Source organism: Macrotis lagotis, chromosome 7 (genome assembly GCF_037893015.1).
Source record: "Macrotis lagotis isolate mMagLag1 chromosome 7, bilby.v1.9.chrom.fasta, whole genome shotgun sequence".
Lineage (NCBI taxonomy): Eukaryota > Metazoa > Chordata > Mammalia > Peramelemorphia > Peramelidae > Macrotis > Macrotis lagotis.
The window spans coordinates 59,952,752-59,974,528 of NC_133664.1; the positions used below are offsets into that span (position 1 = coordinate 59,952,752).

Sequence of the window (21,777 nt, forward strand, 5' to 3'; positions counted from 1 at the left end):
TCTAATGGTCTTTTCACGTTCCTTATCCCTCAGCCCTCTATAGTCATTGACCCTGTTTCCCTGAGTGACATCACAGTGCAAAGTGCTAGGTCTAGTGTCAAGGAGACATCTTCATCTGTTCAAATCTGAATTCAAAACGCTATCTGTGTGACTTTGGGCAACACTTAATCCTGTTTACCCCAGTTTCTCCATCTCTAAAATGAACTGGAGAAGGAAATGACAAACCACTCCAATTTCTTTGCCAAGAAAACTCCAAATGGGATCATGAAGAGTCAGACCCAAGTATACCACAGTTTCCTCCTGGATACTTTACAGGTTTTCATGATCTTACCCTCCCATTCCGTGTGTGTGTGTGTTTGTGTGTGTCGGTCTCTCTCTCTCTCTCTATCTCTGTATCTATCTCTGTTTGTGTGTGTTTATGTGTGTATGTATGTTGGCTTCATTCGTTCAGGTCATGTGCACAAACTGTTCAGGTTCCCCAAGGCTCTCTGTACCTTGTGCTTTCTTCTCTTTTCACTTTTATCATTCACTTACTATCTCTGTGCAGATGATTCCCAGATCTACATATCCATCCAGCCATAATCTCTTTTCTGAGTTGCAGTCTCCTAGGATCAAATTCCTTTTAGACATTTTAAATCAGATGTCCCATGGATGACTCAAATTCAACATATTTGGAACAGAACTTAATTTTTCTCCCTAAATTCTCCCCTCGTCCTAACTTTTCTATTATTCTCAAGGATATCACTCTTCTCCCAATCACCCAGGTTCACAATCTCAGTATGACATCTGACAACTCACATATCCAGTCCATTGTCAAATATTGTCTTTTCAACTTTCATAACATCTTTTCTAGGCACTTCTAGACATCACTCACACAGCTGCCACCTTGGTGCATACCTTCATCACCTGGACTATTACAATAGCCTTCTCTCTGGTGTTGAAGGCATAAGTGCCTTCCCATTCCAATCCATCCTCCACTCAATTGCCAAAATTATTTTCCTAAAAAAAAAGCAGATCTGATCCTATAACCTCCCAGCACAATAAACTCCAATGGTTTCAGTATCCTATTGGCTCCAGGATCAAATAGAAAGCCCCTCATAACCCTGATCCCTTCTAGCCAACTTTACTTTCCTCTTTTTACAATCTAACTACATTGGGCATCTCTTAATCTTGTCTCTGTGTGTTTTCATTTGTTATCCCCCGGGATCTGGAATGCTTGCCCTTCTCAAACCTACTTCCTGGTTTTCCTTCAAGACTCAGATCAAACCATATCTTCCTCAGGGAGACCTTTCTCAATTTCCCCTCACCATAAGGATCTTCGCTCTAAAATTACCTTCAATTTGCAATATAGATATGGATACAGATGCTGTGCTATTTATATTGCATTACATAGGATATCTAGGTGTACTATATATATATATATATGAGATATATTAATTTAATGCTCATAGTTATTTGCACATTGTCTTTGTCCATTATAATTTGAGTCCCTCAAGGACAGGAACTATTTTTCCCATTCTTTGATTTCACTCAACATCTAACATATAGAGAGTGTATAATGAATGCTTATTGATTGACTGACCTACCTAAGCTTTTCTCTCCTGACTTAATCTTTGGCAATCCAAGGTCATCTCCATCCAATCCAAAAAGTTGCCATTAATCATGTATTAATTATTTTATTATCATTACAATTTTCATTATATTATTGTTATTATCAATAAGCATTTATTAAAGCACCTACTATTTACCAGATGAAGCCCAGAAATAGGACATAGCTGGTAGAAGGGAGGTATGAGCCTTCTAGAATTGCTCACTTCCTCTTCTATAACATATTTGTAACCTAGCATGACTCTGCTCCAACTGTCCTGGCTGTTTCTATGACATCAGAATGAAGCCAAAGCCCTAACATGTAGTTAAGTGGTGCCGGCATCATTCTATGTGAAAACAGGAAAACAAGGTTGTAAACAGAGAAGATGGTTAAGGGCTATGGGTTCCTACCTGGGAGGAACCTCATTTTCTTGGGTAATGGTTGTCATTAGAATCAGGTATGCCTCCACAAGAAATGGGGAGCCTAGGAAAGTTTGGCTCAGCTTTTTTCATGTTTGAGAGATGAGAAAAATCTTGCCCTGCCAAATCAAACATCTCAGAAGTCCTAATTCACCCAGGAAACCAGGAAATCCAAGAATTACAAGAGAAAGGGCAGTAAAAGGGGATCTACTTGTCACATTCTAAGACTCTCACCTGGATGATCCAGAAACATGGAAAGAATTGTGAAGATGACCATCAGACCAGTGACAATTTCTCTTTTCGATAGACATGTTCAATTCACTCCTGGAGGAGTTTTTTTTTCATTCTTTAGTCCTAATCCCTAAAATGAGTCCTTCTCCATTAATCAATAATATCCCCATTATTCATAACAATATATTCTTTCTTCAACAGTCTTCCCACATCAATCAGTTCTGTTTCATATTACTTCCATCATGTTCTTTCTTCATAAACTTTGCCTTCTTTTTGGTCCCTCCTTTATCTTGGTGAAAAAGGTGGAAAATGAAGATAGCTTTCTTGTCAGATTCTGTGGGTAGCAGCAGTTGTGCAGCAAGCAGAATCAATGTTGCTAAGCAACATTTTTTCACCCTATGTAAAAGAGGAAGGCACTCGATCCATTCTTCTGAGGACAGAGTAGTTCAATTTTCAGGGAACCCTGGGGCACATACCTCTGCTCAAACAATCTCAGTTCTGTGTTGGGAGTAGAGATGTTTTACTTCTCTACATGCCTCTCTCTGACTTTTTACAATTTTCTCCAAAAAGAATATGTTCACCATGCTAAGAAATAGACAACAGAATTATGCATGTAATTCTAAATACCAAAATCAATTCTGCCACAGTGCTTTGAGTGAGGACAGTTGGCATATCATTTTGTCCTTCAGTGACTCAATTTCCCATGAATAAAAAATTAGAATAAAAATGAGTCAGTCCATAAAGTTGGGATAAGGAATGAGTCAGACAAATTGTCAAATTACAGATTGTTAAAAATTATTGCAACAGTTGCCCTGAAAAGGAGTCCTCCAGAACTTAAACATTACAGTATAAATAGTATATCTTGAGTTCCCTTTCTTGTGATCCTTTGGATGAAACATTCAATCAGGGAAGCAGAAAAATAGGAACTTCCAGAAAATACTCTGAAGGGGGTGGGGGTGGGGAGTGTAGAAGAAGCACAAGATAAAGATATTTCAAGGAAACTATTTTCATTCATGGTAAAAATTAAGATTCCTGTCAAACTTCAGGTCTTGGATCTCAGAGGTTTTGCTTGCAAGACTTCTTGTTCAATTAAACAAACATTTATTAATCACTTAATCTATATAAGGAATTAAAAACACAAAGGAGGATCAGTCTCTACTCTCCAGGTTCTTTCCATTACACAATGTTCTTTCCATTACACAATACCATTAACAGAACTCCAGAATTTAGAGCTAGAAGGACTTTTGGAGATTCAACCATCAAGGCCAGGAAGACAGGTTCAAGACTCAATCTTAGGTGCAGAAATGATATCAAGTAGAAGGAGTTCCTCACCTGGAGTTACATATATCAATGAAAAATAAGTTCATCGGCCTTTCCAATCTCTGGAGGATAAATCGATAATTTATTATACATAGAACTGGTTAAATAAATGCAACAAAAAAGTTTCTTTCCTACTGCCAAATAAATTCATTTGTTATCTATATTCAGAACCATCATGGGTACACCATAAGGCAGAAACTATATTTATCCCCAAAAAGGCAGTTTCTTGATGGATTTTTAATTACTTATGCATGTTATGAGTAGTAATAAGAGCATCAATTTGTCTTCATAGTTTGCATCATAACTCATTGCTATGCTATGAATACTAATAAGCTTTAATAGTTTAAAACTGTAATAAGACTTTTGAGAACCTGTGCAATATCTATTGTTATAATTTACTACTGATATGGAGGAAATCAGAGTAAAAGGGATGTAAAAAAATCAGTGAGTACTGAGTTGGTCTCATAATAAGTAAATGCTGGGTTCAAATTCCATCTTGACAGCAGTTATCATTTGATGAAGAAATCACTCGATGCCTCTGAGTCTCAGTTTCTCTTTCTATAAAAGGAGGATAATGACACTATCTCACAGGACTGTTTCAAGAGTCAAATGACATAATATATGAAGAGCACTTTGCAACAATCTAAATTATTATCATTTCTAAACTCTGACAATAAATCACAGCATATTACTAATAAGCCTCTCCTAACAATGTATAGATGTAGAGTAAGAAGGTACTACAGAGATTTAATCTAACCTTTCATTTTACAGATGAGAAAAATGAGGTTAATGGAGATTAAATGACTTGCCAAAATCATGAAAGACACCAAGCATCAAAGAGATATGAATTTAAAACTATATATTATGTCATTTGACTCTTGAAACATTACTAGAAAGAACACAGCATCCTTATGCTTTTTCTTTATAATACATCATGATTCAAGTTTTTTAGTTTCAATAAATGTCATTAAATGTGACATGCCAAATAGGCATCACCTATTATGTTACATACAAGATGTCTCAAAAAATCATAATGTAGTTTTAAAACTTAAAATCACTCAAATATATTAGAGACACTCTATAATAATGCTTTAAAGTTTGTTTATCTCACTATAACCTTTATTAAGTAAATATTAAAATTATTATTATTATAAAGAGTTATCAAGTTATCTAAACCTTTTGACCCAACAATAACACCCTTCAGTCTATTTCCAAAAGAAAATAAACTGGTAGGTTCTAAAATATTTATAGCAGCTCTTTTTGTGGTAGCAAAGAACTGGAAATTTCAGGGATGCCCATCAACTGGAGAATGACTAAACAAGTTATGCTATATGATTGTGATGAAATACTGCTGTCCTATAGGAAACTATGAGCTCAATGATTTTAGTAAAACATGAAGGACTTACATGGGATAATAAAGGGGGGAACAGCAGAATCCAGAGAACATTTACAAAACAGCAATATAGCTAAGAAAAACTTGGGGGGGGCAGCTAGGTGGCACAATGGATAGAGCACCAGTCCTGGAGTCAGGAGGACCTGAGTTCAAATATGGCCTCATACACTTAATAATTACCTAGCTGTGTGACCATAGGCAAGTCACTTAACCCCACTGCCTTGCAAAAAAAAGAGAGAAGAAAAACTTTGAGCAACTAACTTTTTTTCTATTATATTAAATGCTAAAATTAATATAAAGGACATTTGAAGAAAGTCACTATTGGCATCCAGAGAAAGAACTGATAAATACAAGTATATATAAAATAATTTTATATATTATATGTATCTAAAGGCAACCATCTCTAAGGCGGGAGAGAAAGAGGGGAAAAATGTACAAGATAATTTCATTATATATTTGAAAGGATTGGCAACTTGTCCATAGTAGATTTGCAAATTCATACGCAATCACACCATATTATAGAAATGCTTGCTTTATTCCATAAATTAAAAATAAAATAAATAGAAACTGAACAAAAATATCATCTTCATTTTATAGATGAGGAAACTGAGTCTCCAAAAGGGTAAGTAATTTGATTGTGGTCACACAGTGTTGAGGTGTCATGATAAATATTTCAATTGAATCTGCAGTCTTGTCAATGCATTGCAGTGACTCTAAAAATAGCATGGAAATTTGCTTTTAATATTCTGAAATGAAAACCAACTAATGCATTTCTATGCCTTAATTACAAATTAAGTACTTAAGACTCAATCTAACAATCCATTTAGGAAAGAGTAACTGAGGAAGATAGCACCTTGGGAGAAAGGTCTTTGGACATGTTGTATAAAGGCAGGAGTGAAATATGACACCAGTTTTGGATACAGATGTGCATTTATTTTTATGGAGGAATTTTCTCTACAGCCATGGCTACTTCTTTAAAGGAGTTTTCCCATTGTGTAAACTGAGCATGTATAATATGTTCTGTATGCTAAGACAAGACTGGAATATTGGCAAAGGATCTAACAAATGGTATTTTTCTTGCTTCATACAGAATCTCCAACTTCTTCCCCGAATAGGAAGGAGAACCTGCTGAAAGATCAGACTGAGAAAAAGCCAAGAACACTCAGGAAAACCCAGAAAATCATTTCTGAAATCTTGAGCTGCGAAAGTATCCAGAGAACCTGGGATCTTTCTAGTGCTGGTCAAGCATCGTGGAATTCCACCCTCGGGACTCCCACCCCTCTACCATGCTCAGATATGTTTCAGTTCAAGGAAAGAAGTTTTCTCAGTATCCTCTAACCTACTTCCACTTTCCTTGTGGCCTCTGGTATACTGAGCTCATTCTCTGAAGAAGATCCTTATCCAACAATGACCAATAAGACTGGTGCTTGTAATGGATGAATGGTGGATGAAAAACATTTATGAAGGGCTTACTGTGTTCCAAGAATTTCAATACACACTAGGGATATGAATATAAAAGTGGAACTGTCTCTACTCTCAAGGAGTTTGCATTTCAGAAAGGGAGATGATGATGATGATAAAAAATATTAATAACATACATTTATATAATGCTTACTATGTGCTGGGCACCATCCTTTACAATTATTAGCTCATTTGATCCTCTCAACAATCCCTGGAAGTAGATACTATCATAATAACCATTTTATAGATAAGGAAACTGAGGCAAAAAGAAGTTAAGTGACTTGCCCAGGGTCACACAGTTAGGGAAGTTCTATGATTGACTTTGAACTTGGATCTTCCTGATTCCCAGTCCAGCATTCTATTCACTGTCCCACCCAGTTGTCCATAAGTTAGTGGTATTCAGAAGGGAGAGCTCTTATCTGGAAAGTCAGTTAGCTAATTAGTAGAATATTTGGGTATTCAGCTGTCTACTGTTCCCATAGACAAGTGTGGTATCGATTTTATTCCAGCACTTAAAAAAGTAGAAGCCGTGGTCTTTTGACTCCACCAAGAAATTGTAACAAATACAATGAGTACGGTCCTATTCACCTGAATCAGATTATCCATAAAAACAGAGAGGACATCATCCAAGTACTGATGACTGACCACTTGCCTATACACTTCCAATGGAGTTATGGCATATAGTAAGCGCCTAATAAAATCTTTTTCATTCATTTATACATTCTTGCAAAATCCAGTGGCCTTCATCCTTATCTTCCTGAACATCTCTGCAGCATGTGACATTGCTGATTGCCCTTCTGAAAGAACTACAATGACAAGGCACTTTCTTCCTTATCTCCTCTTTTTCTATCTATTAATTGACAGTATTCCCCAAGGCTCAACCACATCCTTCATCCCATTTTCTTTCTTTATATCTGCTTTCTTTTAATAATCTCATTCATTTTCAAAGCTTCAGTTATGATTTTTCTCAAGTATATCATCATATTTCTTAGAAATACATATTGAACCTGCTTTCTCAAAAGTCTATGGTTAAGCGAGCAGGCTGATTTTGGAAAAATGTGGAAAAACTTGCATGAACTGAAGTAAAGTGAAGTGAGTAGGAGCAGGAGAACTTTGTACATAGTAACAGCAATATCGTATGATAATCAACTGTCAATGACTTAACTGTTCTCAGTAATACAATGACCCAAGACAATTCTGAAAGACTTAGATGAAAAATATTACTCACATCCAGAGATAGAGTCTGAATGCAGATTGAAACATACTATTTTCCACCTTATTTTTTTCCATTTTTTCTTTTGTTTTATTTCTTCTTTCACAATATGATTAATGTGGAAATGTTGGTGTGTGTATGTATATAAATATATATGCATACTATATATGTATTTAATCTATATCAAATTGCATACCATCTCAGAGAGGGAGGAAGGAAGTAAGAGAAAGAGAAAACTTGGAACTCAAAATTTTTTTCTGAATGATTGTAAAAAAATTGTCTTTACATGTAATTGGGGAAAATAATATTTTAAAAAAGCCTATAGTCTTTATATTCAGTTACCCACTCAGCACTTTTTTTTTTAATTTCCTATAATTACCTTAAAGTCAAAAGTTCAAAAATGGTATTGCTTCCTGAGAATAAATTGAATCTAGCATCATGAAGGAATGAGGAAAGCCATTCCATAAAAAGAAACATGCATATGCAAAGATCCAGGATTGAGAATGAGAATGGCTTGTTTCGAGGAAATGGGAGAGAGCACAGTCAGCTCTTACAAGATTTCATCCTGGGAAACAATGAGAAACAAGGCTAAATACAGAAAATGGGTGACATGAAGATACATTTTGCAATAGTGAAAATTTTCCAACCAACTCAGTCATTTAGTTTGGGGATAATTGTTAATCATGGCATTTGTTGACAAAGCTTGGTATTTTAAAGATCTTTTAACATTCTCTTATTTGTTTTTGTAATTTTTTCTTATGTTTTCCCTTTTGTTCTGATTTTTTCACAACATTACTAATATGGAAATAAGATTAATATGATTTTGAATATGTAGTTTATATCAGATTGCTTACTGTCTTGGGGAGGGGGAGAGAAGGGAAGGAGGAAGAAAATTTTACAAAAATGAATGTTAAAAACTCTACATGTAAGCTGAAAAAATTAAAATATTATTAAGATAAAAATCCTTTAATAAATTATCTCTTGGGGCAGCTAGGTGGCACAGTGGATAAAGCACCGACCCTGGAGTCAGGAGTACCTGGGTTCAAATCCAGTCTCAGACACTTAATAATTACCTAGCTGTGTGGCCTTGGGCAAGCCACTTAACCCCATTTGCCTTGCAAAAACCTAAAAAAAAAAACTATCTCTTTTATCTATTCTCTTATAATCTGAGGAAGGATGTCTCAAGCTTTTTGGAGAATAGTCAAGACTAAAGACAAAAATCTTACCTAACCTTTGGACATCACCACCAAAAAAGGAGCAAAGAAAACCTTGAATATACCAAGAAAATTTCATCAATGACAATGGTAGTAATAATAAATAATTTCCCATAGAGATTGGGGGGGAGGGAGTTATAAAGTGACCTGTTAATCCATGACCTAAATGTGACAAAAGAGCATTTCAGACACACATCTTTATGCTCATAAAGGTAAAATTCAAATGGGGAGTAGATGTACCCCCCTTTCCCTTCCCTTATAGATATAGATATATATCTATTTTTCACCTTATTTTTTCCATTTTTTCTTTTGCCCTGTTTCTTCTTTCACAATATGATTCATGTGGAAATGTTGGTTTGTGTGTGTGTATATTATATATATATACATATAATCTATATCAAATTGCATACCATCTATGATATAAATATAATATATGACATAAAGATTTTACAAGAGATTTTTTAGAAATATAGTAACCTAAGGGGTGGCTAGGTGGCACAGTAGGGGTGGCTAGGTGGTGCAGTGAATAGAGCACAGGCCTTGCAGTCAGGAGTACCTGAGTTCAAATCCAGCCTCAGACACTTAATAATTACCTAGCTGTGTGGCCTTGGGCAAGCCACTTAACCCCATTGCCTTGCCAAAAAAGGAAAAAAAAAAAACTTAAAAAAAGAAAAGAAATATAGTAACCTCAAAGGAGTGTTGATGAAAAACTCCTTAAAGCATAAAGTTCTACATAAATATCATTAATTACTCAGTTCTTAAAAAGACACATTTATTTCCAAATCATATTTACTCCTGTTGTTTCCTGCCTATAAAATGTTCCTATGCAAATTCATCATTTAAGGCTACCTTTTCCTGACTTATTCAGTTCATATTGAAGTCCCCATCATCTGAACTTCTGCATGTATGTTTGATTTAAAATTTTGGTATTGTTGTCTATCTCACAATAGTAAAAGTTAATATGTATATGATGTTTTAAGGCTCATAATGTGCTTTTATAAACATCTCATTTTTCCCTCACTAATCTCATTTTACAGATGAAAAAAATTGAAACTCAATAAACATTAAGTACCTACCATGTGCCAAACACTTTGCTGAGTGATTAGGGATATAAAGGCAAAAAAATTATCCTCACAATCAAAGCTCAAAAAGCTTAAGTCACACATGAAACAATGAATTGTCTAGTAAAATGAACACTAGATTCAGTGGATCCATGTTCAAATCCCAGAGCTGCTCATGGTTATCTGTTTGCCTTTGTACAAATCACTTCACTTCTGTGCTTCAGTTTCTTCATTTGTAAAATAATGCAGATGGATAAAATGATTTCTAATTGTTTTAACCCAGAAGAAGTGAGCAGATCTCTCCAGCCTCCCAATCCAGCATGAATTCCTGCTCACCATGCTTAACCTCTCCAAAATTCAATTTTTTTTCCTCTTTAAGAAGTAAATTCTTGAGAATATTAATCAGAGCATACTTCTTACTTCTCCTCCACAGGGCAAGGCAGAATCTCAAGCACAGAAGAACCACTTCAAAATCAGTTTGATTGCCATGCCTTCCTGTAAGGATCTCATGTGGTACTTTATCTGCTTCTATTTTTTGGTAAGGATATTTCCAAAACCAAAATGAATTCCCCGCTAAAATGTCCTAGCATTTATTAGCATATGTACATTTCATTTCCTTCAAAAGAAGGAAACTTCTTAAGGTCAAGACTATTTTTTGCTTTTTTCTCTGTATTGCCAGTGCCTAGGACAGAATAGGAACTTTAATATGTACTTGCTGATTAATTCATTCTGGTCATCACCCACCCAAAAAAAATGTATTTCCCCCTATAAACTCCTCTTTAGAAAGATCTCACTTATGAGAAAAAATAAGAAACTGCCTTCTAGTATATTCATTACTCTCCCAGATAATTCTTGACTTAGACTTTGCCACCATGCTTGTTGCCTTCTCACCCTGGAAGACCTCTTCACTCCTGGAGTTCCCCCCTAACCACTGTTGCATTGCTTCCAGAACCTCCAATCTGAGGAAATGATCAAGCCAGCATCCTTCGCTTCTCTCCTGGATCCAGGGCTGATCCTTCAGATTTTCCCATAATGCTTAGTATGGGTACCTTCTCCTCCCTACTCACTCTCACCACTTTTCAGCACTCTTTTTGATTATATTATTGTCTCTTTTTGCTTATATTTATTTTTCCAATATTTAGCATTGGTGGAACCTAGTAATCACTTAGTAAATGGTTTTGGACTTTACTACCGAGATTGCTGCATACCATTAGTAAATGTAATTCCAATAATACCAGTGACTATCTCTTAGTTTTGGTGTGACTGAGAAGACTTGGGGATTGTAAGCAATGGTTTCCACATTATTAACACTGATGTTCCAATATTCACATGTTTACAATTTGTTGATCTTCCTGGTCAAAGATGCTAGCTATCTGCTGTCAGTAAGATTAAGGATTTGAATTGTTTTTACATTTATGGTGATAGTTCACGTGCAGACAAAGTTTCTCCCTCATGTAAAGCCATTTGATCCTTATGATGATTAAATTTGCCTCACCCTTTACTTCAGTGCTTCCTGGTCCAAACCATGCTGTTGTCCATACTGTACCTAAGCAACTCAGTTTGATGGAGGGAAATAGGGGAAAGCTTCAGGGAGAAAAGGGAAAGAGAGAGAGAGAGAGTCACTCAACACTCCACAGTCATTGATAGGTTATGACTGCTGATCCTGCCACTGAGATGTCTATGGTGAGGGGCAGATATATAGAGATGGGTAAAACAGGAAAGGCCTACATTATTCTCAAGACCTTCAGTAGGGGTCTTGAAAATGGGGGTGGGGTGGGGGCTCATTTCTACCTTACCCAGGGCAGGAACATGTATGTGTCTTATTCTCAAATAGATCTCTCTGCCTTCAACCTCATATTCCTATTCTAGACTACATATGGATATGGACAGAGACAAAGCCTGGGAGGAGCGGGAAGCAGCACCCTGTAAAGAGATTGTAAGATAAGGTGTACGGCACATAGGTGGCACAGTAGATGAAGAGCTGGACTTGGAATCAGGAAGACTCTTCTTTCTGAGTTCAAATCTGACTTCAGAGATTTAATAGCTATATGACCCTGGGCAAGTTGCTTCACCCTAACACTATGTACCTCTGTTTCCTCATCAGTAAAATGAGCCAGAACAAAAAATGGCAAACCACTCTAGTCTCTCTGCCAAGAAACCTCCAAATGGAGCCCCAAAGAGTGGGACACAACTGAAACAATTCAATAAAATAAGGTATGAGATTTTTTCAACCAGTAAAACTTTGCCTGGGACCAGGAATTGAGATGCTCTGATCTTTCAGGTATAATTAAGTGAGCTAACTAGACCTTACACATCAGAGAGAATGGCGGGGGGGGGGGGGGGGGGGGAACCAGAGGGAGATTTTGGATCAGTGAAAACTAGACTGAAAAAAATAACAGTAGTAGTTCATCTAAATCTCCAATAAACTGTGAGACTACTGAAGTGGCAGGACAGGAACCAAGAGGGAAGAGTGACAACAGTACACATTTAAAACTACACAGGAAGCTCACTAGAAAAATATAATGTAAAGAACAATCTCCCATTAGTAAAGGATAGGTTGAATTGTCTAAAGCTGTCTTTACCTCTCTAATTTCTATGATTAATGGAATCATAGGGTCTTTGAAAGCTTACAAAAAAATCATTATGGCCCCATGACTGCATATTATGATGAAGCTATAATCTCACATCACTAAGGGGCCTTCATTATATTGAAATGAAATCACCATGAGTTCATTTTTACATCACAGAATTCCTTTCAAGAGAATGCTTTATGTTTTAAACAGCCCCATAAACAACTGTTTTGGATTCTGAAGATTTACTATAGGAGGATGCAGGGGAAATGAAACAGGTTCCTGTGCAAAAAAGGAACCATCCAATCATTGACTTTTTCCATTAAAGCACGTTGTGAAGGTGATATTACATATTGGTCCACCAGAAAATAGAAGATGTCACCTTAGAGAAAAAAACAAGTAGTCCAGTGTGAAAAGCAGAAGAATTTAAAGGAATGGGCTTTGTTGTTTCTTGGCCATGAAAAATAGTTGGGTGATGGATTTAAGCCAAAATTTGAAATAAAAACATTCTCTCTTCTGTCTGCACCCTACAGAGCTCTCTTTGAAGTCAACATGTGCTCCACAGGGTAGAGACCAAAGCAAGAATCAAGCCTCCTTTTTATTATACATATTTGTATATATAAACAGTGCCCTTCAAGCTGTTATAAAAAAGGAACCTGTGGCTTCCTTATTCTTAAAGATTTAAAACTCCCAATTTTCCATATTCCTTAAGATTAACACTATACTTCCTTTCTAGCCCCAGAAACTCCCCTACAGCCTGGTCTAGCTGCTGGAATCTCACTCTAGCTTTGAGCAAATTTGGTTCCAAATACCAGGCCTATTAAATCCACTGGAGATAAACTCCTTTTAGCTACCTGGCCCTCTGGCTAGCTCTTCCACCATGATGAATTTCCCAGATGAAACAACGAGTTTTCCCACCCTACTTTGTTCTTCTCCTGCCTCATCCCATTATCCTATCTATCCGGTACTGGATGAGAAGCAGCTGTTCACTCTTCCTCCTAAGTGACCTTCTTACAAAACTGAATCTCTATCAAAAAGTATTTTTAAAGTGTTTTACAGAAAGTCTTTTTAGAAGCTGATTTCTGTGTCTTTTCTAACCCTACATTTTCCATCTGGCTTAAAATGTCAGACAGCACTCAACCTGAAATTTTTTTTCTGAAATGCCCATATTTATTCATTGGCAATTGGTCACATGCTTCAAGGCCAAAAATCATCAGATTGAAATCCAAGTATTGTCCTCTTCTCACAGTACACCAGGCAAACAGAAAAATCCAAAGCCATGAGTCAGCCACTGAAAAGAAACTTCAAATTGGTGAAAAATGTTAGAATAAGATTTTTCTTGGATCAATGATTTAAAGCAGTTTAGACAAAAATGGTTAAAAGAAAAGGAGAGAAAGAGAAATGGAAAAGACATACAAAGACAGATTCACTGACAAAAAAGACAGGCATAGAGTCACAAAAAGAGACAGGGTCACAAAGAAACAGAGACACAGAGAATAGAGACATGGAGAGAGATAGAGGTAAAGAAAGATTATAGATTATATAAATCCCTACCCAGAAGGAATTTACATTCACAAGGAAGACATCACATACTTATATACAAATGTAATATTAATGTACTTTTCTGTATCCCAAAAGAATGTAAACTCTGTGAGGGTACGAACTGTTCTATCTTTGTCTGATTTATCAGCACAGCATCTGGTGCACATGGTTGATTGATTGTAATCCCAGCTCTGCCACTAATTCTATGTTACAATAGGTAATTCCTTTTCCATCTCATGCCTTTCATTGTCTCATCTCTTAGGTAGGTGGGTGGGTGGGTGGGTGGATGGGTGAATGGATGGATGGATGGTTGGATGGACAGATGGGTGATTGAGTAGGTGGATGGGTAAGTGGGTGGATTGATAAATGTATGGATGGATGAATAGAGACAGACAAATAGACTGCCACCACTTCCCCTACAATTCTTTTGATAGAACTACCATACTCTCAAGCTCATCACCTCAGAGTAAAAACTAACTCTTCCATTTCTATTATGATTCCTCATTCTCTACCACCCAGTCAACTATTCAATCTAGGTCTTTAATGCCACTCTACTATATTGTTTTAGAAACGTCCTTACTTGTCCTCTCTAATTCCAGTATATGCCCTCCATCCTCCATGCTTAAATAATCATCCTATGCCACAGCTTTAGTTCATTCCTCAACTCAAAAACCTTTAGACTTCTATATGTTGATTAAGTAAAGAATACTTTAGAGGCAACCAGGTGGTACAGGGAAGAGAGTACAAATTTAAAGTCAGCCTTAGGCATTTACTAGCTGTGTGACCCTGGACAAATCACTCAGCCTCTGTTTGCTTCAGTTTCCTAATCTGTAAAACAGGGCTAATAACAGCACCTAATCCCCAGGACTGTTTTGAGAATCAAATGAAATAATTATAAAATATTTAGTACATGGCTCACACACACATATATATATAATAAGCACTATATAATGTTTATTATTATTATTTATTGACTAATCCTGTCCTTCAGAATTCTCTGCAATCTGGCACTGTATCACATACAACTAACGTTGACATTCAACCCAACTGAACCACTTTTTGTTCCCCATTCTTATCTCCTTTGCCTTTACTTGCACCAACCCTTCCTTTCCACATTTCTACCTGTTGAACTTCCCACTCTCCTTCTGGACCCAACTGAGGAGTCACTTCCTCTGGGAAACTTTCCCAGAATCTCGCCATCGCCTTCTCACCAAAGCCACTCACTCCTCAAATTTCTCCATTGCCTGAACTTGCCTTTATATTTATCATGTTTCCCCTTGCATCCTAGTAATCTTTGTACATGTATTTTCTTCCCTAATAAATGAGATAGCAAGTTCCTCAGAAGCAGTTTCTATCATTTGTATCTATAACTACATCACCTAGCACAGTGCCTTACCCATGTACTTTTTAAAATATCTACAAGCTTAATTTCATTCCAATCTTTTTTCTCCCTGGTAACTCTGACATCAATAAGAATTTTTAACCATCTTCTCCCATTCCATTAGAGTTATTTGTCTTCCATTAGTTGTAAGAGGCAATATGATGAAGCTGACTAAAGTAGATGGCTTCAGAGCCATGAACATTTGGATTCAAGTCCTATTACTGCTACATATTGGTTGTGTGACTCTGAACAAATCACCTAATCTCTGGGCAATTTTCTAAGATTGTAAATGGCAATGAAGGCCCTGTAAGGCTTCCTTAGCTTCCTTCTAAAAGGAAGGAGTAGCAGATAAAGGACTGAGCCTGGAGTCAGGAAGATCAGCAGGCAGACACTAACTGGTGCCCCGATATAAGTCACTTAATCTCATTATTAAAATAAAGATAATAATATCTCCTACCTCATAGGATTATGATGAGGATCAAATAAGATATTTTTTGTCAAAGTACTTTTCTGGCACAGAGGAGGTACTTAATCAACACTCTTCTTCCCTTCTGGCTCCCAAGCAGAATGGATGGATGAGGACAATTTGTTCCCATGACCACGAAGTCAGTTGAAGCCGGTGCTGTGGAGTGCTCAGAGCAGGGATGGGGAACCTTTTTTCTTCCAAGGGTCATTTGGAGATTTATAACATCAAGCATTTAATTATTTCACCCCTAAAAAGCTACTAGATTTATTGAATTTTGAGTCTTACCTAAGTGGTCTTGGCAATACCGGAACAATACGGACCACTGGCCAGAAGTTTCCCACCCCAGCTTAAAGAGTGGTCAGACATTGAAGACACTGCATCCAGGACCACTGCCAGTCATTCTAACTTCTGTCCTGCCACTGGACGTCAATGAATTTTGAAAAGACAGGGAGGATGACCAGTTTGTGCCACTCTGCCTGACTTAACCATGACAGGTCAGGGCATCACCCTCTGGTGTCATTGATCCTCTTCAAAAACAAAAGACAAACAACATCAATATCTCTACCATACACTAAAATTACACATTCTGTTCCTTTCTCTTATCCCTGCAACTGGTGTCCTGGGATTAATTATGCAGGTGCCCTATTTCCATCATTTGACTGTAAACTTCATATTATATTCAGCTTGGTATTCTGATAGTGCCTAACCCAGAGATTTGTCTAGAGTAAGTACTCAGTGTTTGTAAAAGGAGCAAATGTACACATGCTGTAAGCAAAATGCACTGGGGATGTGTTGGCATTAGTAGCACAAGAGAAGTAGCTGACGGCTTGAAGGCCAATTACTGTGGCCTTCACAGAATCATTAATGAGAAACAACAGAATATCAAGAACAATTAAAGTATCTATCAACCACCATTTGATTCAGGGCCTTAACTTTGCAAATCATGAGGATTTGCTGACAAGTTAAATAAATTAATGAAAGAAATAGAAAGAGATTAGAAGGAAGGAGGGAGGGGAGGAGGGGAGAAGGGTGGAGGGAAGAAGGGAAGGAAGGAAGGAAGGAAGGAAGGAAGGAAGGAAGGAAGGAAGGAAGGAAGGAAGGAAGGAAGGAGGGAGGGAGGGAGGGAGGGAGGGAGGGAGGAAAGGAAGGAAGGAAGGAAGGAAGGAAGGAAGGAAGGAAGGAAGGAAGGAAGGAAGGAAGGAGGGAAGGAGGGAGGGAGGGAAGGAAAGGAAGGAGGAAAGGAAGGAAGGAGGAAAGGAAGGAAGGAAAGGAAGGAAGGAAGGAAGGAAGGAAGGCAGGAAGGAGGGAGGGAGGAAAGGAGGAGGGAAGGAAGGAAGGGAGGGAGAAAGGGAGGGAGGGAGGGAGGGGGAGGAAGAGAGAAAGAAAGGTAAGAATAAAGAAAGGATTCTTTCCTTCAGAAGAGGAAAAATCAAAGCACAGCACAAAATCAACAAAACCCATGTTGCCAGCCTCAGCACTACCAAAGCTTGCTCTTTTGTAACACATTTGGACTCCTTGATATGTTTGACAGATCATGACACGGAACACTGACCTGAAGATAGAAAGAGAAGCAGACTGGTTTCTTTCTCTCTGATAAACTATTCGGTTTTTTTCAGCTGTTGTTTCTGGGATAATGAGTAAAGCAAGAAGAAATCAACAAGGAGTCCACTTAATTGTATGTATAATCTTCCTTAAAATGGCAGCAGGTAACATTTACTTTTAAAGTACTGTTGGAAAATAGCCATTTCCATTTTTTCCCTTTTTTTTCAGGTTTTCTTTGGCAACTGAAGCAAACACCCCAGACCCGTTGACACTGGTTGCTTCAGTATGACAGTGAAGTCATTGTTTTCAGGAAATATGAAATTAGGTACTGTTTCTTATAATAATGAGATCACCAGTTACACTATGTTTGAGGTTCAGAAGGACAATGTCAAAGAGAAGACCAAAGCCTAAGTAAAGAGAAGTAGGCCTTGACATAACACCATCTATGGTACAATCAATGGCCAAGATACAGTAACAATAATCCTGGAGGCAGAATATCTAAAGACAAAACATAGCCCAAGATGATGTTCTAATTAGATAGTTTAGATGCAAAAATGAAAATAGATATAAGATATATAGCATTTGTGACTGTATAGTGAATTCCAAAGGAATGGAGTAGTCTCTGAAAGAATGACAATACAAAACTAAGAGGCCAGTAAATATATGGATGATGATTATGAGGATTACTATGATGTATGATAAGTGATCCCTGTTTTCTTCCAACAAACATGTTAGATTATTAAAAAAATATCAAATCAAGAGCCTATACTTATCTTTAAAAAAATATTGTCAGATATGACTAATACACTGATTTGTTTGACCTAATGGTACTTTTTGATTACAAAGGTGGGCTCTGTTGGGGGAGGAGAAGGAAATAGAGAATTAGGAAATGACAGTAATATAAATTAAGAGAATCAATAAACATTTTTTTTAATTCTCTTTAAAGTTATCAAAAGAAATCAGTATCATTCTTTTATAATCCTATCTTGTTTTTAATTTTAAATGGCATTGCCTGACTTGATTGTCACATTCAATAGAACTGAATCCAAATTATTTTTGGTTAATTTCAAAAATTAAAACCAGTTCCTCAAAAGGAAGGGTCACCATGGCAAGCCTTTAAAAGAAGGAACTATAGACTCTGAAATCAATTCCAAAAATTACCAAAAGGTAATTTTCAAAAAATATTTGCAGCAATAGCAACATCTATGGGATCTGAATGTGAGTTCATGATGTAATTATTTTGAAGGATATGATATTCATTCGGTTAGAAAAATTATAGTTTATTTAAAAATCAGATACAACTTAAGATAGATAACCTGACCTGGGGTCAAGACATGATTTAGAGAGATAATGAGGCATGGTGGATAACTTGCTGAAGTTGGTATCAAAAGCATGGATGTGAATTCCAACTATTTACTAGTTGTGTGGTCTTGTGCTACTCACCTAACTCTCAGAACCTCAGTTTCCTCTTCTGAAAAATGGGGTTGGTCATAGGTGTCCTGCTTAGCAATGTGACTATAAGGAAAGCACTTAGCAAAAAAAAAAAGAATAACAATAGTAGTAGGATATGACTTTTTATTCAAATATAAAGAGATTACAACACTGCCTACTATTTGGGTTAGCCATGTCATCTTACAATCCTCAGAGGATTCCTCAGTCACTCTGGGGATTTCAATTGATCTTGAGGCTGAGTAAATTCTGTACAATCTCATCTTGGACACTGAGTTCTAAAAGGTAAAACTGAGGGCCATTAAAGAGTTAAGAAACCATGGTTGTAGAAGCTAAAGATGGGTGATGAAATCACATGACCAATAATATCAATTTAGGGAATCCCTCCTTAAGCTATTTGGTCTCTTATTTAACAATTTCTACTCTAAGAAAGTTCTTTTTTTATACTCAAATTCTTCCATTTGAGCTAAATTCATTGACTCAAGTTAAATCCTCAGTGGACCTAGAAAACATTTAGCCCTTTTCCTTTGCCTAATTACTCTTCACAGGTTTAAATGCAGTCTATTAAACCACTTCTTAGAATAGGTGCAGCTGCAGTTCAGACATGCAGTACAGACATGCACAGCTGTCTGTCCAATCAGGCCTTGTAGGGTTTGATGGCAAGGAAGGAAGGAAGGAAGGAAGGAAGGAAGGAAGGAAGGAAGGAAGGAAGGAAGGAAGGAAGGAAGGAAGGGAGGGAGGGAGGGAGGAAGGAAGGAAGGAAGGAAGGAAGGAAGGAAGGAAGGAAGGAAGGGAGGGAGGGAGGGAGGGAGGGAGGGAGGGAGGGAGGGAGGAGGGAAGGAGAAAGGAGATGGAGGGAGGGAAAGAAGGAAAGGAGCCCCCCTCAACCATCAAGACATTCCTACCAACAGAGTCATTATGCAAGTGGGGAGACTAGAGCTTTGCCATAGGGTGCCCAATTTCAACTTGAGGTCCTAATTCATAAACTGTTAATTTAGGAAAATGGCAAATAAAAGGCTGATTCTACACTCATTTCACCTTACTTTCCCTGCCCCACTCTCCAATAGAATTTTTTCTTGAATCTCTGACCTCCACACACACACACACACACACACACACACACACACACACACACACACAAAGCCCCAACCCCTTCAACTGAGAGGGTACTTTATGCTGTTTACAGGCACAAAAACTCTTAGTTAGACTCTTGCCACCTTTCTATAGGAAGTTGGACTGGGGAGAAGGGCAGGAGAAACACAATCTCTTTGCAAAAGAATAGTGGTAGGGGCAGGAATTTCAATATGTCTTCCCCTTTCTGTTCCAAGGGAAATAAATAAAACTGTTGAACATTTCAGAAGCAAGAAAATACATTTCCCTCCCTAAAAGGCAAAATATCCATCTCAACAAGGAAATCACTAACAGGAAACATGTCCTAAAACTGAAAGAACCCCAAGTATAGGGCAGTACTTACTCTAAAAAAAGAAGAAAATCAGAAAAAAAAAAAGAAAAAGGTAGCTGTTACTGCTAATTCCAGTTGACACTGTGAAGAGGTCAAATCATCTGCCAAGTAAGCAACAGTCGGTTGCCGTCATTATTCTCACTAACAGCCCACACAGCAGAAAACATCACCAAGTTCATCCCCATTCCTATAAAGGTTCCCAGTAACTGTGACTACAAAGCCAGCTCACTGAAGCTGACTTACCCTTCTCCCTCCTGTCACCAGGCCATCACAGAACAGGAAAAGGGAGTGAAGTGGCACTCCAAGCAAGAAAACTGTGAGCAAATATTTGGAGGATGGCTACTGAGCAGGTAAAGTAGCTCAGTTTGTCTGGAAATAGGCAAAAAAATTTCAACTTTACCACACTGGTAATAGGGAGCCACTGGATATTTTTAAGCAAAGGAAGAACATGACCATATCAATGCAAAAGGAAGCTTAGTTTGGCAATGGGATAAAAAAAATGGTTAAGAAAGGGGGATAAAGGTGGATAGATATTTTTACTTCATTGCCATAGGAACAACTAGATGAGGAAATAATCTCTACCAATGAAGTCTGGCAATTTCTCTAGAAGCTATAGTCTTAAGAGGGCTACCTGGATCACTGAGGGGTTATTAGACTTGCCCAAAGTCCTTGCATCCATGTGGCAGAGATAAGATTTGAATCCTAATCTGAAGGAGACAGAGGTTAAGTTACTCACCCAAGATGACACAGCTATTAAATGTCTGAGGTAGGATTTGAACTCAGGACTTCCTGACTCCAGATCCAGGGCTCTATATATTATATATTATATATACATACAATATATAATATATATTATATATGCCTATAAACCTTTATCATTCTGAGTAATTGTTCTTCTACAATAGAAGTATAGAATTAAGCACAAACAAAATTAGAAAGTTTGAAAATATCTCTTGCACCCTACATTTCCTGTGTTTTCTCTCCTTTCAGACAACCCTGTTACTCCTTTCCTGACTATACACACACATACACACACACACACACACACACACTATCATCACCACCATCAACGCCACCATCATCACCACCACCCACACCACTACAGCAACCCTATCCAGGTCTATACTCCTAGGAACTCATAACACACAATAGAATCTCCCTCTCTGACCAAAATCAAAAGGACCTTGACCTAGGATAAGATGTGAATTATTACTGTGCAAGCTCCAATCACCTTCAACTTTCTCATGCCTATTTTCTCGCCTTTAAAATAGAAATAATTGTGAGGCATTACTTTGCCTCACAAGATTGCTGTATGGATGAAATTAGATAGAATGTGCGTGTGCGTGCGTGTGTGTGTGTGTGTGTGTGTGTATGTGTGCTTTGAAAAATACAAAATCTCTATGCAAATGTAAGTTATTATTAAAAATTCCTATTCCATCTGTGCCCTGCCTTCAGCGACATGTGA

General features: G+C 37.3%; 1 protein-coding gene and 1 long non-coding RNA gene across 3 annotated transcripts in view; one reads left to right on the forward strand and one right to left on the reverse strand.

Annotated features, from left to right (window-relative positions):
• The window catches only part of NEBL (nebulette), a 456,697-nt gene that overhangs the window by 388,517 nt on the left and 46,403 nt on the right, over nt 1-21,777 (reverse strand). The gene's annotated exons all lie outside the window — the stretch shown is intronic.
• LOC141492564 (uncharacterized) lies at nt 11,145-18,110 on the forward strand. Its single transcript, XR_012469962.1, has 3 exons — nt 11,145-12,114; nt 17,476-17,534; nt 17,630-18,110. It is a non-coding gene; the product is annotated as an uncharacterized LOC141492564 (long non-coding RNA).